The sequence below is a fragment of the Rhea americana genome, unplaced genomic scaffold, assembly GCF_003343005.1.
Source record: "Rhea americana isolate MKP2758 unplaced genomic scaffold, rheAme1 scaffold_28, whole genome shotgun sequence".
NCBI classification, from domain to species: Eukaryota; Metazoa; Chordata; class Aves; order Rheiformes; family Rheidae; genus Rhea; species Rhea americana.
Window position 1 is genome coordinate 4,566,846 of NW_028186401.1, and position 13,402 is coordinate 4,580,247.

Genomic DNA, 13,402 nt, shown 5'->3' on the forward strand with positions numbered 1-13,402 from the left:
GCAAGACTGGTTTCTATGTTCTTTCCTTCCTTTTGTAACAGTCTAAAAATTCCTTCAGAATAAAAACAAAACCAAAAAGAATAAATACCCAGAGGAAGAATTTTATGGTCTCGATTGCTACTTTTTATTACTAAGCCRGTTGATTTTCTCCACTTGCTAATACTTTTCGAGTCATGAACGTCCAAGTCGGTTTTGCATATGYGTCTCCATGTACACACCCTTCGTTCTTTAGAGGGTATGATGACAAACCTTCAGTGATTCAGAGCATACTCACTGGGTAGTTTACCAGTGTGAGCCATACTGGTATTGCTTGTCAGTTTGAAGGAACAGCAGTAAACCCTGTTTTCTGTGCCGAAGTGTTAGAGTATGCTATTAAAATCCAAGTTATCAGTCTCTCGAACGAATGCGGTATGCGCCTTGGAGAGAGCGGTTGCTCTCATCAGACTTTGAGATCAACGCAGCATTGCTAGAATGTGTCTTGGGTTAACGTTGCTCATTTAATATAGTTAATTATTGCTTTATCAAACAGTGACTATCTATTAAAATGTGGTCCTGAAAGTAATGCTCTAGGAATGTTAGAGGGAAGTTCCAGTCCAGTTTTTTGTGACCGCTAGGGTGGCTCTAACTGGTTAATGARCGCAAAGATGGTTTGCTTGCTGCACCTTGGAGTTAAGAGTTTAGGTAATTCCTCTTTCAGCTCCAATAATTTGGCATGAGAAGATAATTCAGAAATATGTGAATGAAAAAAATTCCTGCACTSTTCTAGGCTCCTTTTCTCTTTATTTTCCTGCTATTTTAGCAGGAAGAAGTGTGTGCAACTCCCTCTCCYCCAATTTGAAGTGATTGTGTGTAGGTATATATTTGTGATAAGTATACATTTATAGTCCAGGCACACGTTTGTGGTTAACGATGCTATTCAGCATCCTGTAGTGCCTCACGAAGCTTTCTCTCCATTTCTCAGCTGGCACCCACCAGCAGAATGGGCAAAAGGGTGTTTTAATAACAAACCTTATGAAAACGCAGTGTAAAACTGACGCCAAAGTATTTCGGTTTTGCAGTCCTTGTAGGGATGAATGAATGGRGTTTGTTTTGCAACGCGTTACCATCTCGCGTTGTACGTTCCCTCGCTGATTCGCACAGTACAATTAATTTCCTAGCCAGTAACTGGTTTTGCCATTGTTGCTTATGTGTTTGTAATTGCGCTTTGAATTTGGCATGTTAGATCAGCCTGTTAGTCTCTGATTATAAACGCCTTCCCGACTGGGAGAGCACAGGGGCGGTCTCCTCTGTCTGGTAAAACAGGAGCAGGCAGTATGTTGCGCTTGCGTTCAGCTGATGCGTGCGCAGCCGCAGCCTTCCCTGAGCTGCCCTGATGACTTTGATTTAGCTAATAAAATCTCCCAGGCAGCATTTATATCCTAAATTGCTACCTGTATGTGTGTGTGTGTTTGTTTTCTTTTTCCATTTACTCCACTTTAACTGTTTAACTCCTCTTTTCGAGTGAATTTGGTAGGCCAGGTTCATCCATGTGGATGGAACGAGGTGGGGGATTTGGCTCCAGAACAGGAAAACTGCACATGGAAAAGTGCAGACAGGCTGCAAGGGTTTTTATCAGAGACTAACTGATAGATTTGGGCKTCTTCTGCCAGCCTAAACATGGCCATCATTTACTTTTGGCACTCTGGTGTCTTTTAAATATCTTACYGTAGTTATCTTAAGGCAGTTTACAGATAGTTTGAGAGAGTCTGTCCTGGAGTGGTTTTGTTTAGATAGGACATGTTTCCTGTATAGCTACTAAGGTAAAAAAGGAGAATTGTTTCCATCCAGGTGCTCTTGAAGGTGTTACTGGTGCTGGGGTGGGCATTCGAAATGGGATGCTCCAGCTGGCTGGTCCTGTACCGCGCTTGGAGCCAGCTGCTGGCAGCCCCTGGTGACTCCCTCTTCCCTCCCTCTCTTGCAGGAGCTGAGCGCCGCTTCCCGCCCTGCTCCTCGCCGCGTGCCTCGGAAAGCCCCGAAGAACCTCTTGGAGCGCCTGCACTGCTTCATGCAGTTAAAGTAAGCTTAAGCATCTTTGGAGCTTTCTTGGGTATACAGGTGACGGTTGAGGTGAGGGGCCTCGGGGGATCGGTTTCCCAAGCTGGCCTGCTGAGGATGGGAGGGGATGCTGGTGTCAAAGCACACATTAAAATCAAGTTTGGCGGCAAGTTATTTTGCCACAACGTGTAATTTCTTTGCAGAGAAAGAAAGAATGAAAAGAGGTAGTCCTSCTACTGAGGAACACCACCCCTGCAGTACCTCTCTGAACTACCAGCTTTGCTCACGCAGCATCTTGTGTGTCTCAGTTGCTCTTACCCCCTGCATCAAGTGTTCAAGATGGTGTAAAATAACACTTCCGGCTTCAGCTGTTCTTCCCTGTTGTTTTCAGATCCTATTTTCACATCCCCAGGTTAGGCAGACAGACAGCCCGTTCAGAGACTGGCCGAGGGTTTCTTTGGGAGCCGGTGCTCTTACACCTGTAGACCTCGACGTGTGTTTGCCCGTGGATAACTGCTCTGGACCGGAGGCGTCTCGGGCGCGCTGGCGCCCGACGTCCCTCTGGGCAGCGCAGCTAAGGCATCCGTACGGAGCCRTCGAGGCGTTGAGTCTCCTCTGGCTAATTTTTCTCTTGCAGTGGCTTGTCAGACTGCAGTGAACCCGATCAGGGARTGGATCTGACCTAAAAATAGCGTTCATCTGCTTAATCAGGCAGGTCGCAAACGCAAAATGGAGCCGCTGGCGAGGGGCTGAGAACTGTTAAGCTGGCGTTGTCACKGGGAGAGATGTCCATGGACCTGTGGGCCCCATCATTAACATCTTCTGTAGTTAATGCGGTGCTGTTGGTAGTCGTCCTAGCTGTTCTGACTCATGGAGTTACACCCATTCTCTGCAAAAGGACTCAAATCTGCAAAAACTGTTAGCCTTAAGCAAACTCTGAGAGTCTTGCTTGGAAACGGGCACTTGCTGTATTTGAGCTCAGTCAAAAGAGGAAGGAAAACCACCTCCAACTGACTGTTTTCTCCTCCCACTGTGTCTAACCTGTTTACCTTCCGCCGCGTCTCACATTTTCCGTGGTCCTGCCTAAGATGACTGGCGCTTTGAAAGCAGCATGTTTAACAATATCGGGTCCAAATCATTTGGCATTACAGAGCTGTAGCAGCAGCTGGGTGGATTAATCATAAACTGYTGCTACTCTAGAGACAAGTATTTATTGTAATCATTTTGATTTCCTTTTGTTTTAGGGAGGTGGCAGAGGAATTATACCTATTTTCAAATTCTAACACCTCCCCGACAAGGAAATTAAGTCTCTGTTTGGTAGAACTATGAATGAAAGCTACTTTGTAGKGAAGGAATTCCTTTGGGGATGTGGCTGGCTGCGAGTTGGTTTCTGAGTTCATCCTGAAACTTAGACGCCCGTTAGCTGAATGTTCTCRGGCATGTTTAAAGGAGGAATGCTCCACCAGTTGTCACGTACGAGAAACAGTTTGGGAAAGCAGCGTGGATCAGCTCTGAGCTGGTCTGACTGCGGATTTATGAGGGRAAAAAAAAATCTTTGCATCTAAAATGGATTTGATCCTGTCAATTTGCGGCTCAATTTGGTGTTAGTTTCTTAATTTGCTGTTGATTTCTGGAGTGCAGTGAGCCTGGAGTGAGCAGCACTCAGGAAGGTGCCAGGGCTTCCTGCCACGGAGTAACTGCTTCGTGCASGGCAGCAACAGAGAAATCTCCAGAGCCCTGCTGAAGGCAAGGAGATGGTCTCACCAGACCTCCYGCCTGGGAAACGGCTCCTCTGTCGCGCCTGATGGCTGGATGTGCCTCCACCTAAGAAGCTGCAGAAAGCTACGCTTGACTCTGAGTGGCATTTTTCATTTTTCATACCCTTTCCTCTTGCCTGCTGGTCTGGTATTTCCATAATTGTGCTTATAATAATAATCTTTTTCTTTCATTCATGCAGTGGTAACCGCTTAATGAAGTTTGAGTTAATGAACTCTGTAACATTTAAAATAGCTGTATAACTTGAAAAAACAAATCAGTAATAAAGGGATGTATTTCCACTGCCCAAATTTAATCCTGGTTATAACCTAATTGCACATAGTTGTCTGGTTTACGAACAGCTGCACAGCGTGGCCTCTCAGCTCTGCATAGCTGCTTGTCCGTGATCTTGGGTAATAAATGATTTACTGGGGACGCAGGAACCTGTGGGCACTTAACCCATTAATTCCTGAGGGATCGSTCTGAAAGACCATTTTGTAAAGGCAGTTGAGAGAAATGATTTCAGGTGTTAGGTAGGATGTCTGTTTGCAAAGCTTGCTTTGTTGGCTGTGGGCTRCTTACAGAAAAGCTCCAACCCAGAAATTGAGGTGGTGGAACTGAGTAGAATCTGTGCTTGTTTGGATTTTAATATCTAATTTGATGCATTATTAGGAAAAATTTTGAGCTTTCTTTCAGATTGCTGTCTATTGTGTATTTTATTTGGAGATGTGATTCTCTGTTGCTTGTGGTTTTACTTGGTGTGGTGCATTCCCTGGATGTGGAGTATAGTACTGCATCCTACGAACGGAGCTGGAGTTCCACATTTTTCTCACTGGTGACCCAGTGCCAAATGACTCTGTTAGTGCAGCATTTTGGGGGAGTGGGGGAATAACAGCATTTTTGAGTCTGTTATGCCTCAGAAGGGGTGCTCCATGAACATGAGCATATATTGTGACTACCTAAATGAGGTATGTTTTGGAGTATCTTTTTCTATAGCTGTCCAGTGAAGTGAAAGGAAAGGTATACCGAACAAGAAACAACTCTTAATTTTGCAGTGACAGATGCCTTCGTGCTGTATAATAGGGAGCGGAGTTAACATGGGTTCTCAAAAGCARAAATTTCTGCTTAAGGCTTCCTCTTCTGACAGAAGGTCCCAACCATACTTTACCTGATTATGTCCTCAGTATTTCATGCCTAAGCAATCACCTGTGGAGCTAGAGAGTGGGATCATTTGCAAAAGGGAACCTAAAGGGAAAACTGAGTTTATGTATTCTTTGGAGAGGAAAAGTGCATAAAAATAACGGGCAGTGAAGTTCTTTTGTGACCAAAATGAGAGTGAAGACAGCTCTTGGATCTTGGTTTTGATGCTAGTTTTTCCAATTCTGCTTGTGGCTTTAGCAGTTAAGATTCGTGCGCATGYTCATTAAAATAGGTATTGGATAATTACCTGCTTTGCATGTACTGGGAAATATTTGGTAGTATTTGTCAACATAAATGTGTGCATGATGCTTTGGACTTCATAAATTGCTCTCTTGCAGGCCTGCATTTTGGTGAATGCAGCACAGTGGCTGTTCTCTGGTGGAGCACAGAGCAAAAGGATTTGTTTGTTTGTTTTGTTTTTTCTTAATAGCTCAACTTTATAGCTTTGGGTTTTTTTTTCTCTCATTTGCTGTGAACCATACAGAGTAGTAGTAAAACCATCTTTGCTGAATGCACTTTGAAACAGCATACAACTGCAAATTGGGAGAGGAGAACTGTTGAAATTAAGCCAGGTATTACAGTCCAAGTTGTTGGAATCAGTACCTAAAAGAACATTCGCGCTCTCACTGCAGTGTAAGAGTGTGCAGGCACCTCAGTGTCGGTGACAGCTATCCATGATGTTAGTTCTTTTATATACTTGGGACAAAATGCTCCTCAAGTCCTCTCCCCTTCCTGCCATTTGCCTCTGATTCTGTGCATTCAGAGCTTATATATGCATGCATATATAACGCATCTCTGTTTTCAAAAGCACCTAGCAACTTTCTTGAGGGTTCTGTTTCCGACTCTGCGCTTTGGGATGAATCTTATTTCTGCAGAAATGTTTTGTTTAGCTTATCTTTTGAAAACTGGGGCTTTTCAGGAAGTTTCTCATTAAGCACCCAAAGCTGATGATCGCTCTTACAAATTTAAGGTGAATATCTTTTGAGAATTGTCCCAGAATCTGCTGCCAGAACCCATATTCAAACTGTGAAGCGTATTGAACCGTATAAACTGTATTTTACTTGCTTGAAGAGGCATCTTGAATGTCTGCTGAGGCTTTCTGGAAGTTAATATTTGAGCCTGAGATTAGTATCTTGTGCATACGTGAAACAGCTGCCCCAGAACCTGTTGGAAGACTTAATTTGAGTATAAACATATGTGTGCTTTTGCGTACATCCTGCACTTAAAKTCAACTGTTAGTTCTTAACTTTATTAGGATGTAGCTACTTGAACTGAAGATGTGGCCTGCAATTTTTATTTCATTAAAAAAGCGCGATAGCTGCTTTTGAAATGTTTGGCTTTTACAAACTGGCATCTTAAATGCTATTTGCTGTTAGTAATACTTCAAAGCAAAAATTGGCAAATGAGGACAGGGTCATATCTTATTGCAAGCGAATTGGTTGATAATTCCGTCGAGTTTTAAAATGTAAAATTGATCCTGCTGCGCTGGTGACCCTTGCACATTTACTAAAGGCTGGTCTTTAGGCTGTACAAATAGATTCCGGACACAGGAAAGAGGCTTACGGCAAGAGGATGAGATCAGTCTGTATAATTAGAGCTGGCTAATAATCCTTTTACTCTCTTTGGCTTCAATTTTTACAGTATCTTTTTTTGAAATTGGGCGTGTGGACTGCAGAGTGATAACCGCTATGATTTGAGGTTTTTTAAAAAAATTTATATAAAAGGTGATCTGTTTCTAAGATTTGAGTAGGAATTAATCCATTAAATGATTTTTGACAATTTTGAGATTGGAATGTTACAAAAGAAGAAATTCAGTCATGAGACTGGGGATGTTTGGCTAGATGGTCACCCTTTGAACAAGAAAGGGGTGACGGAGCTAGGTGAGGGATTTTGTATAGCATTGAAGAGGTTTAAGGTACAAGCTTTTTGAATATGTGTATATGCATATATATGTGTATATATATATGCATATATATACACCCCCACACATGTATATATGTATGTATATATACACATCTATGTATGTATGTGTATATTTATATACATGCGTGTATATATATATATATGCAYACATTTATATATTTATAAATCTGAAATTTGTGTTCAGCTCCATCGCTTTGAGGAATATAGCTGGAAAAATTCAGAAACGGAAGTCAAATCACTTGGAAGTTGGTTGAAGCATGGGTAACCCCGAAACGGCTGGTTCCCAGCAGTCCTGCCGCGACAGGGGCATGTGTGAGCTAGACCGAGTTTCAGTCCATTAACAAAGCTCTTTCCGTTCCTGCTACCAGGAAGCTGAACTGCATTAAGCGAAGCAAGTTAATGTGTATCCAGAGCATTTTATTAAATCATCAGTCAATCAATGACGCTCTGTTAGCTTCGATTCCGGATAGGCTCCCTGCCCGGCTTGTGTGGTATAACAAGCCAGTTAGCAGGCTGTTGCTGTAGCAACTCCTCGACTTTTGCTTGTTGGGCTGTCCTATGTGGAGGACACAGTACCGAGGTTTCCAACAATGTTCAAAAAAGAAAGGATTTTAGGTTGATTTTGAAGTTAACTTTTTTTTCCCCCCCTCCAGTTTTTTGCCTAGCGAGGAGATTGCTTTAATAGTAAGAAAAAGTGAATTTTGACAATGTGCGTGTGTCTGGTTTTCGGAAGGGTAGCTTGCTGGGTTACCCCTGGCCCTTCGGAGGCATGTGCTGATAGAGCTAGGCTGCTGCAGAACRCATCGCAACCTCCTTTCCATCAGCTGCAGCCAAGAGAAACTCCGGTGCTTGTAACTGAATGGCAGTACATGGTTTGTTTGCATGCAGGATGCAGCTGGGAAGCAAGTATTTTCTTTTCTTTTTCTTTTTCTATTAGAAATCGGTTTAGTGACAAAACATAAACTTCAGCAGATTAGCTGAATTCAGATGATGGTGCACAAATATCTAGGAGTTTTTGAGTTTTAAGCTCAGCTGTGGTAGTATGCACAGTGCTACAATCTGCAGATACCTTGTTTGCTGCCACACTTCGGCAGTGTTTCTCATTTCCTCACCTCCCTCTCCTCTCCGTGATCGATGGCTTTTGCTAGTGGTGTCACTTTCCTATCTGTTTGCAAAATAAACTTTGGAKGGGTTGCTCTTCCAAATTCCTCCATTCTCCCAATTTTTGACCAGGTATGTAAAATCATTCATTAGTATAGCTATGGGGAAAGTCCTATGGGGAAAGTTGTATGATGTCTGGAAGCATATATGTTGATCTTCTGTCTTAAAATTTATTACAGTTACTGTAACTGCAGCTATTCTCCATGCATATASTTGAAGAAATGGATTATTGGTTTATTTCTTCTGCCTAAATTGAATGGATGTAGGTTTTGTTCTGATTTTTTTCTTCTTTTTTTGAATCTCCTTTCACGTGGATTTCAAGGAAAGGGCATTAATACATAGAACAGAAAGCTTGTTCATAATGTGAAAGATGATTTCTGGTGTTCATTCAGTACGAATGAAACTTTCAAAAATAAGTGTTTGAACAAAACTGTGTGCTGTCTTGATCCTTCACCCAACACTGCAGAGCAGCAGTAAATTATTGCCGCTCTGAACTCTGTAAAAAGATAATGAGGAATAAAAACAAACAAATTCCATCTCTCGATTTTTTTTTTCCATTTTCAAACTTCTTGCTACAGGTAACAAACAAAAAAAAATCAAAACCTCAAACCAKAACAAGAAAGACCTTATTTCAAATAGCGTTTGGTTTACAACAAAAAACCCCAGGAGGCTAGTGATGAAGAATACAACCCAGTAATGTCATATATCGCTCACAGAAAAGGGGAGTKTGCCAGGTTAGTAATTCCATGGACACTATTTGGGAAAACAATAAATTTATAAAAAGTTGCTATTTTAGCTCTTGCATGAAATTCAAGGTTCCAGAAGGAATTAATCTACGTATTGCCAGGTTGTCTTTTCTTTGGTATTGTTTTCTCCTGTCATTATTTATCTTGTGTAGTTTAGAGCGTGAACAGGGCCTGAAACAAATCCTCCCGATATTTCTAAAGCACTTCAAAAATTAACCGTTTATGAAAACATAGTGGCCTTTCAGGACACTGCTTTGCTGAATGAGAAATTATGTTGTGGGAAACATGACTTTTGTTTTTGTAATTTGGCAATGTAAAAAGGAAATCATACAATTTGGTTGAACTGAGCGGGAGCGTGCTCCTGCTTGATACATTTCTGAACGCATCTAAGGATACAGGCAGCGATCCAGTGCCTATTTATTTCGATGAAAGGACTGCCAGTGAAGTGAGCAAATAGTGATTGGATCCAAATGGGTTCAGATATATGTTCAATTTAATCCCTGGATTTGTTTAAACTCTTTTAAGGCTTATGGGTTGTTTGTTTAAAGAATGAGGATTTGAGGACTTGTTATAAGGCATGTTAAAGAAGGTTACCCTACCAGGGGTATGTCGACGGGTACTGTTAGGAAGTCAGAGAAGGTCTGGTAGTCCATAGAGATAGGACTTCTCTCGTTCCTCTGGGATAGAAGTGGTTTCTACTGCCTGGCAGGGTGTTACTCTAGTCTTGCAATTGCAAAGTTTAGTCCCTCTAAGGCTGATCCAGCTCCCTCACACCAGCGCTGTTACAGACTGCTTTGTGTGCAGTCAATTCTGTTACAGTTTGAAAAAAAAAAAAAAAATCCCTTGACTTTCAGCTTTGTCATGTTTTGATGGTAGTACTCCTTGCCACTGGGAAGTCCTCCTGCTTTCTCTGCATTTCTGCTCGTCTGTTCAAACGCTTTCGGTGAGATCTGTGAGTGCGTCGGATTCCGTGTGTGTTTTTTGGCTGTCCTTTCCCGACCATGAGCGCAAGCTCTGTATGGCTACGCCTGCGTCTGGTGCAGCTGGGGCTGCTTGGTTAAAGCTTTGCAAATACAGATCACAGTGTGTGAAATCAAATGCTAGAATAAAAAAGGTGCTGAGATTTGGGTAAGTTTCTCAGCAAAGCTTAAAAGTTGAGCTATATCTAGAACTGAAGCTTGCCTATAAAAGCTTAAAACTGAGCTTGAAAACCTGAAAAACCTGGAAGCTCAAAAATGAAGCATATCCAAGCATAGGCGCAGCGYGTAAGGCCCCCCTCTCCCCTTTCTTGCAGCTCTGATAGGTTGTTGGAGACGAGAATGGTTGTTTTTGTTTCTTTTTATCCTGTAGCTTTCCTCTTCTACCAAAAGAAACCAACCGATCTCTAAAGGGGCTGCTTTGAGGGTGAGGTGAGACCTTGTATACTCCACAGTTCCATGGATGCAGGTGGTGGTTAGCAGATGCTGTGAAAATGTTAGTGGATGCAGAAGGTGGCTGGTGAACCAGGCATTCGCATCGAGCTTACTGTCTGAGTGAGGCACAGTCGGAAACTCTGTGAGTCTTTTTGGCAGATCTTAGCTACATCCCGTACRAAGACCTCTATCAGCATTGCCCATCGTGCATGGGCCAGCTTGATGTGGAAGGCCACTGGCCTCATTTTCTGATTTGTCCTTAAGAAGTACTTTGTCTGGGGTGCTTCTAAGAAATAAGCCAACTAATTAAGATTAAATTAAATGGTAATTGGGATGAGTGGATGGAATGGGTTTATTACTTAGGCATGTTTGTATCTCTTTGTACACTGGTTTGTAAACTCTTCAGGGCAGAAACTTTGTTTGCATAGACATTTTTGCAGCATGTAACCAATGGAGCCCTAATGCTGGCTGAGGTTTGGGGAACCACAGCAAAGCAAATGATTTTTTTTCTCCTGTCAGATGTTACTGTATCCAAAAAAAATCAAGCACAGTGGTTTATCCCCTTCCTTGAAATTTTGTGTAAAATAACACTCAAGTTCTCTAGAGCAGTCTTTAATAACACTCACTGTATTAATTCTTTAATGCTTGAGAGAGTAGAAAACTATTCTTTTATGTGAAGGCTTCAGATAGTTTCCAGTTTTGCTGACCTATGCAGATCTTCATAATGTCTAAAACCACTGTTACTTTTAAGAGCTTGAACCTGGATGTGTTTTTCATGTCCTACTTTCAAATTTGCAAAGACAAGGGATTTCAGTTATCTTAAGGGAGAAAAAAAAAAGTTAATAGAATTCCAGAAATATTGTAAGGTAAGTGTCTGGATTGCTGAAGAGCATGTGATAAACCTACCAAGCACTGAAATTCAAAAGATTCAGCTATTTACAAAAAATAATTTGAATATTTTTGTTCAGACAACTGTAGCTGAAAAGAACTGTACAGGTGGAGACTTCCAAATATGCCTATAGGTGTTTGTACACATAGGAAAAAAGTATGAATTTGTGTCAGCTGAATTTGTTTTGTTTGGTTTCCGTAAATRTTCCAACAAATGGATTCACAGTGAAGCCATCCTTCCTCTTGTTAACATTAGAGATCTTCACTTCTATTTGCAGTGCAAAACAGTGGGCTTGAAGGACCTGCAGTGGCTGTTAAACCAGCTGGCACAGATGACACTAACAGGATCGTTTGTCCAGTTTGGCTCTCCAGAATTTATTCGATCTGTAAAACAAAAATCATGTTCTATGCAACAGATAAGCGACGGAAATCTGTTTTCGCCAGTTAGTTTTTAATAAGACAATCCTATGGTATTTAGCTGAGTAGATGTCAAGTGGTGCTGGAGATATATATGGAATGGTGTTGATAAAATACTTTGCTCACAGTAATTTGAACTATGCCCGCTGGTGCACCCACATAGTGTGCAGCTATGTTCTTGTCCTGAAACTTGCAACATTAGATGACTGCGGCATTTTTGTTTCTATTTAATTTCCCTACTCAGTGCAGTACTGTTGGTGGAAGTGACTTGGCCTATTGTTTCCAGTACTTAAACTTTCTTTTTCCACTTCTTCCCTTTCAAGCCTCCCATGGATTCAGACGGGAGGGGATAGGGAGGGGGTTATATGCTGAAAAAATCATTTTTGGTGAATATAAAATGTAGTGCCTTTGCAGTGAATACAGACTAAGAATCTCCACCCAAATCAGTTTGGGGTTTTTTAGTAGGGATGAAAGCTTATTTGTGATGAAGGTTGAAGCTGATCCTACGGCTGACCTTAAGCAGCGCACGCTTGACCTCACCTGGGTTAGCCCGCGTGAGATGTCATGCGTGTTAAGCCTATCTGTTCTGTGCATCTTCCATGACTTTGTTTTATTAAAAGTTTAATTCTTTTGTGAGGATGGGGTGATGGGAAACTAAGTGCCAGGCTCTCACTCAGTAGGGTTGTTTGGAGGAAAAGAAGATAGGGCTGCTCGTTCGCTGGGGTGAGCTAGTCTTTGGGAGGAGAAGGTGCTACTTCYACCTTAGTAGGTAGGAAAGCAGACAAATGTGCTCTTGAAAAGAACAACTGCGCATCTGGAGACCTCCAAATGTGCTCACAGGTATTTGTATTCGTATGGAAAAAGTGCAAACTTGTGTCAGCTGAATTCATTTCTTGGCTGCTCAGCATGACCGGGCCGTAAAGGACCTAGGTGAGCCATGGGACTGTGYCCACGTGGTCCAGTGAGGGAGGCTGGAGACTGCTGCGGAGCAGACTCATCCCAGCCTCCCGCCCACGTTAGCAGCCTGATGGCAACGTGAGGATACCAGCAAGTTGGCTGCTTTGCCGGGCGGAAGCTGGGYGGAATTGATAGGAACCATCTCCACGACGGCGGATTGTGACGGAGCACGGACGGCGGATTGTGGTGGAGCGCGGACGGCGGATTGCACCGACGTGCCCTGCGGCCGCGGACTGCTGAAGCCACTGCTGGCCTCTGCCCGCGCAGCCGCTCGCCTCTTTCCGGAGTCGCAATTTGGAGGCTTCCTCCAGAGCCCCGCGCTGGGACTGGTTTCGCTGTCTCCCTTTCCGATGTCATGGCAGGTGATACCTGCAGAGGAAACTGAGCCCTCAGGTTGGCTGTGACTGACACTGTTGTTTTCTTTTGGTCTTAGTAAATGAGCTTTTAGGTTAAATACATGCAACAGGTTTGTGTTCTCTGCAGGGTGCGTGTGTGCCCTGCGTGCATAAGATCGGCTTCTCTGTTAGGATTTTTTTTTTCCCTACAGTTCAGGTGCGGAGCTCTTAYACATACTCTTTGCCTTCTCTGGCTTGTTTGTGTAGGTAGAATAGGTATGATTTTTCTCTCTTTCTTTGCAACCTACAGCCCAGGAAGCTGAAGACCTTAAAACAACTATGGCGATAGGATCTGTATCTGTGTCATCTTGTTAGTTTGACCTCCAAAGCAGTTCACATACTGTCCAGATCCTGGTCTGGCAGTACAAGGGCTGAGTATCCCTCCACGTTCTTCAGTATCTGCGAGAGCAGGCCTAGTGACCTGAAGGATGTACTTGTACKCCTCTATTTATCTTGATGTGGAGACGAAATGGTTTAGAACTTCTTTAGCTTTCAATATTGAAGAGCCTTGTCT

The 13,402-nt window shown here is 42.7% G+C and overlaps 1 protein-coding gene across 13 annotated transcripts in view; it reads left to right on the forward strand.

The window, feature by feature from the left end:
* Positions 1-13,402, forward strand: part of AKAP13 (A-kinase anchoring protein 13) — a 230,946-nt gene that overhangs the window by 49,179 nt on the left and 168,365 nt on the right. For 12 of the 13 annotated variants that reach the window (XM_085308646.1, XM_085308652.1, XM_085308651.1 and 9 more), the window contains one exon: positions 1,961-2,055. The exons of the other annotated variant lie outside the window; for it this stretch is intronic. The gene's annotated coding sequence lies outside the window, so the exon portion shown is untranslated. The remainder of the gene's footprint in view (positions 1-1,960; positions 2,056-13,402) is intronic. 13 annotated transcript variants of the gene reach the window in all.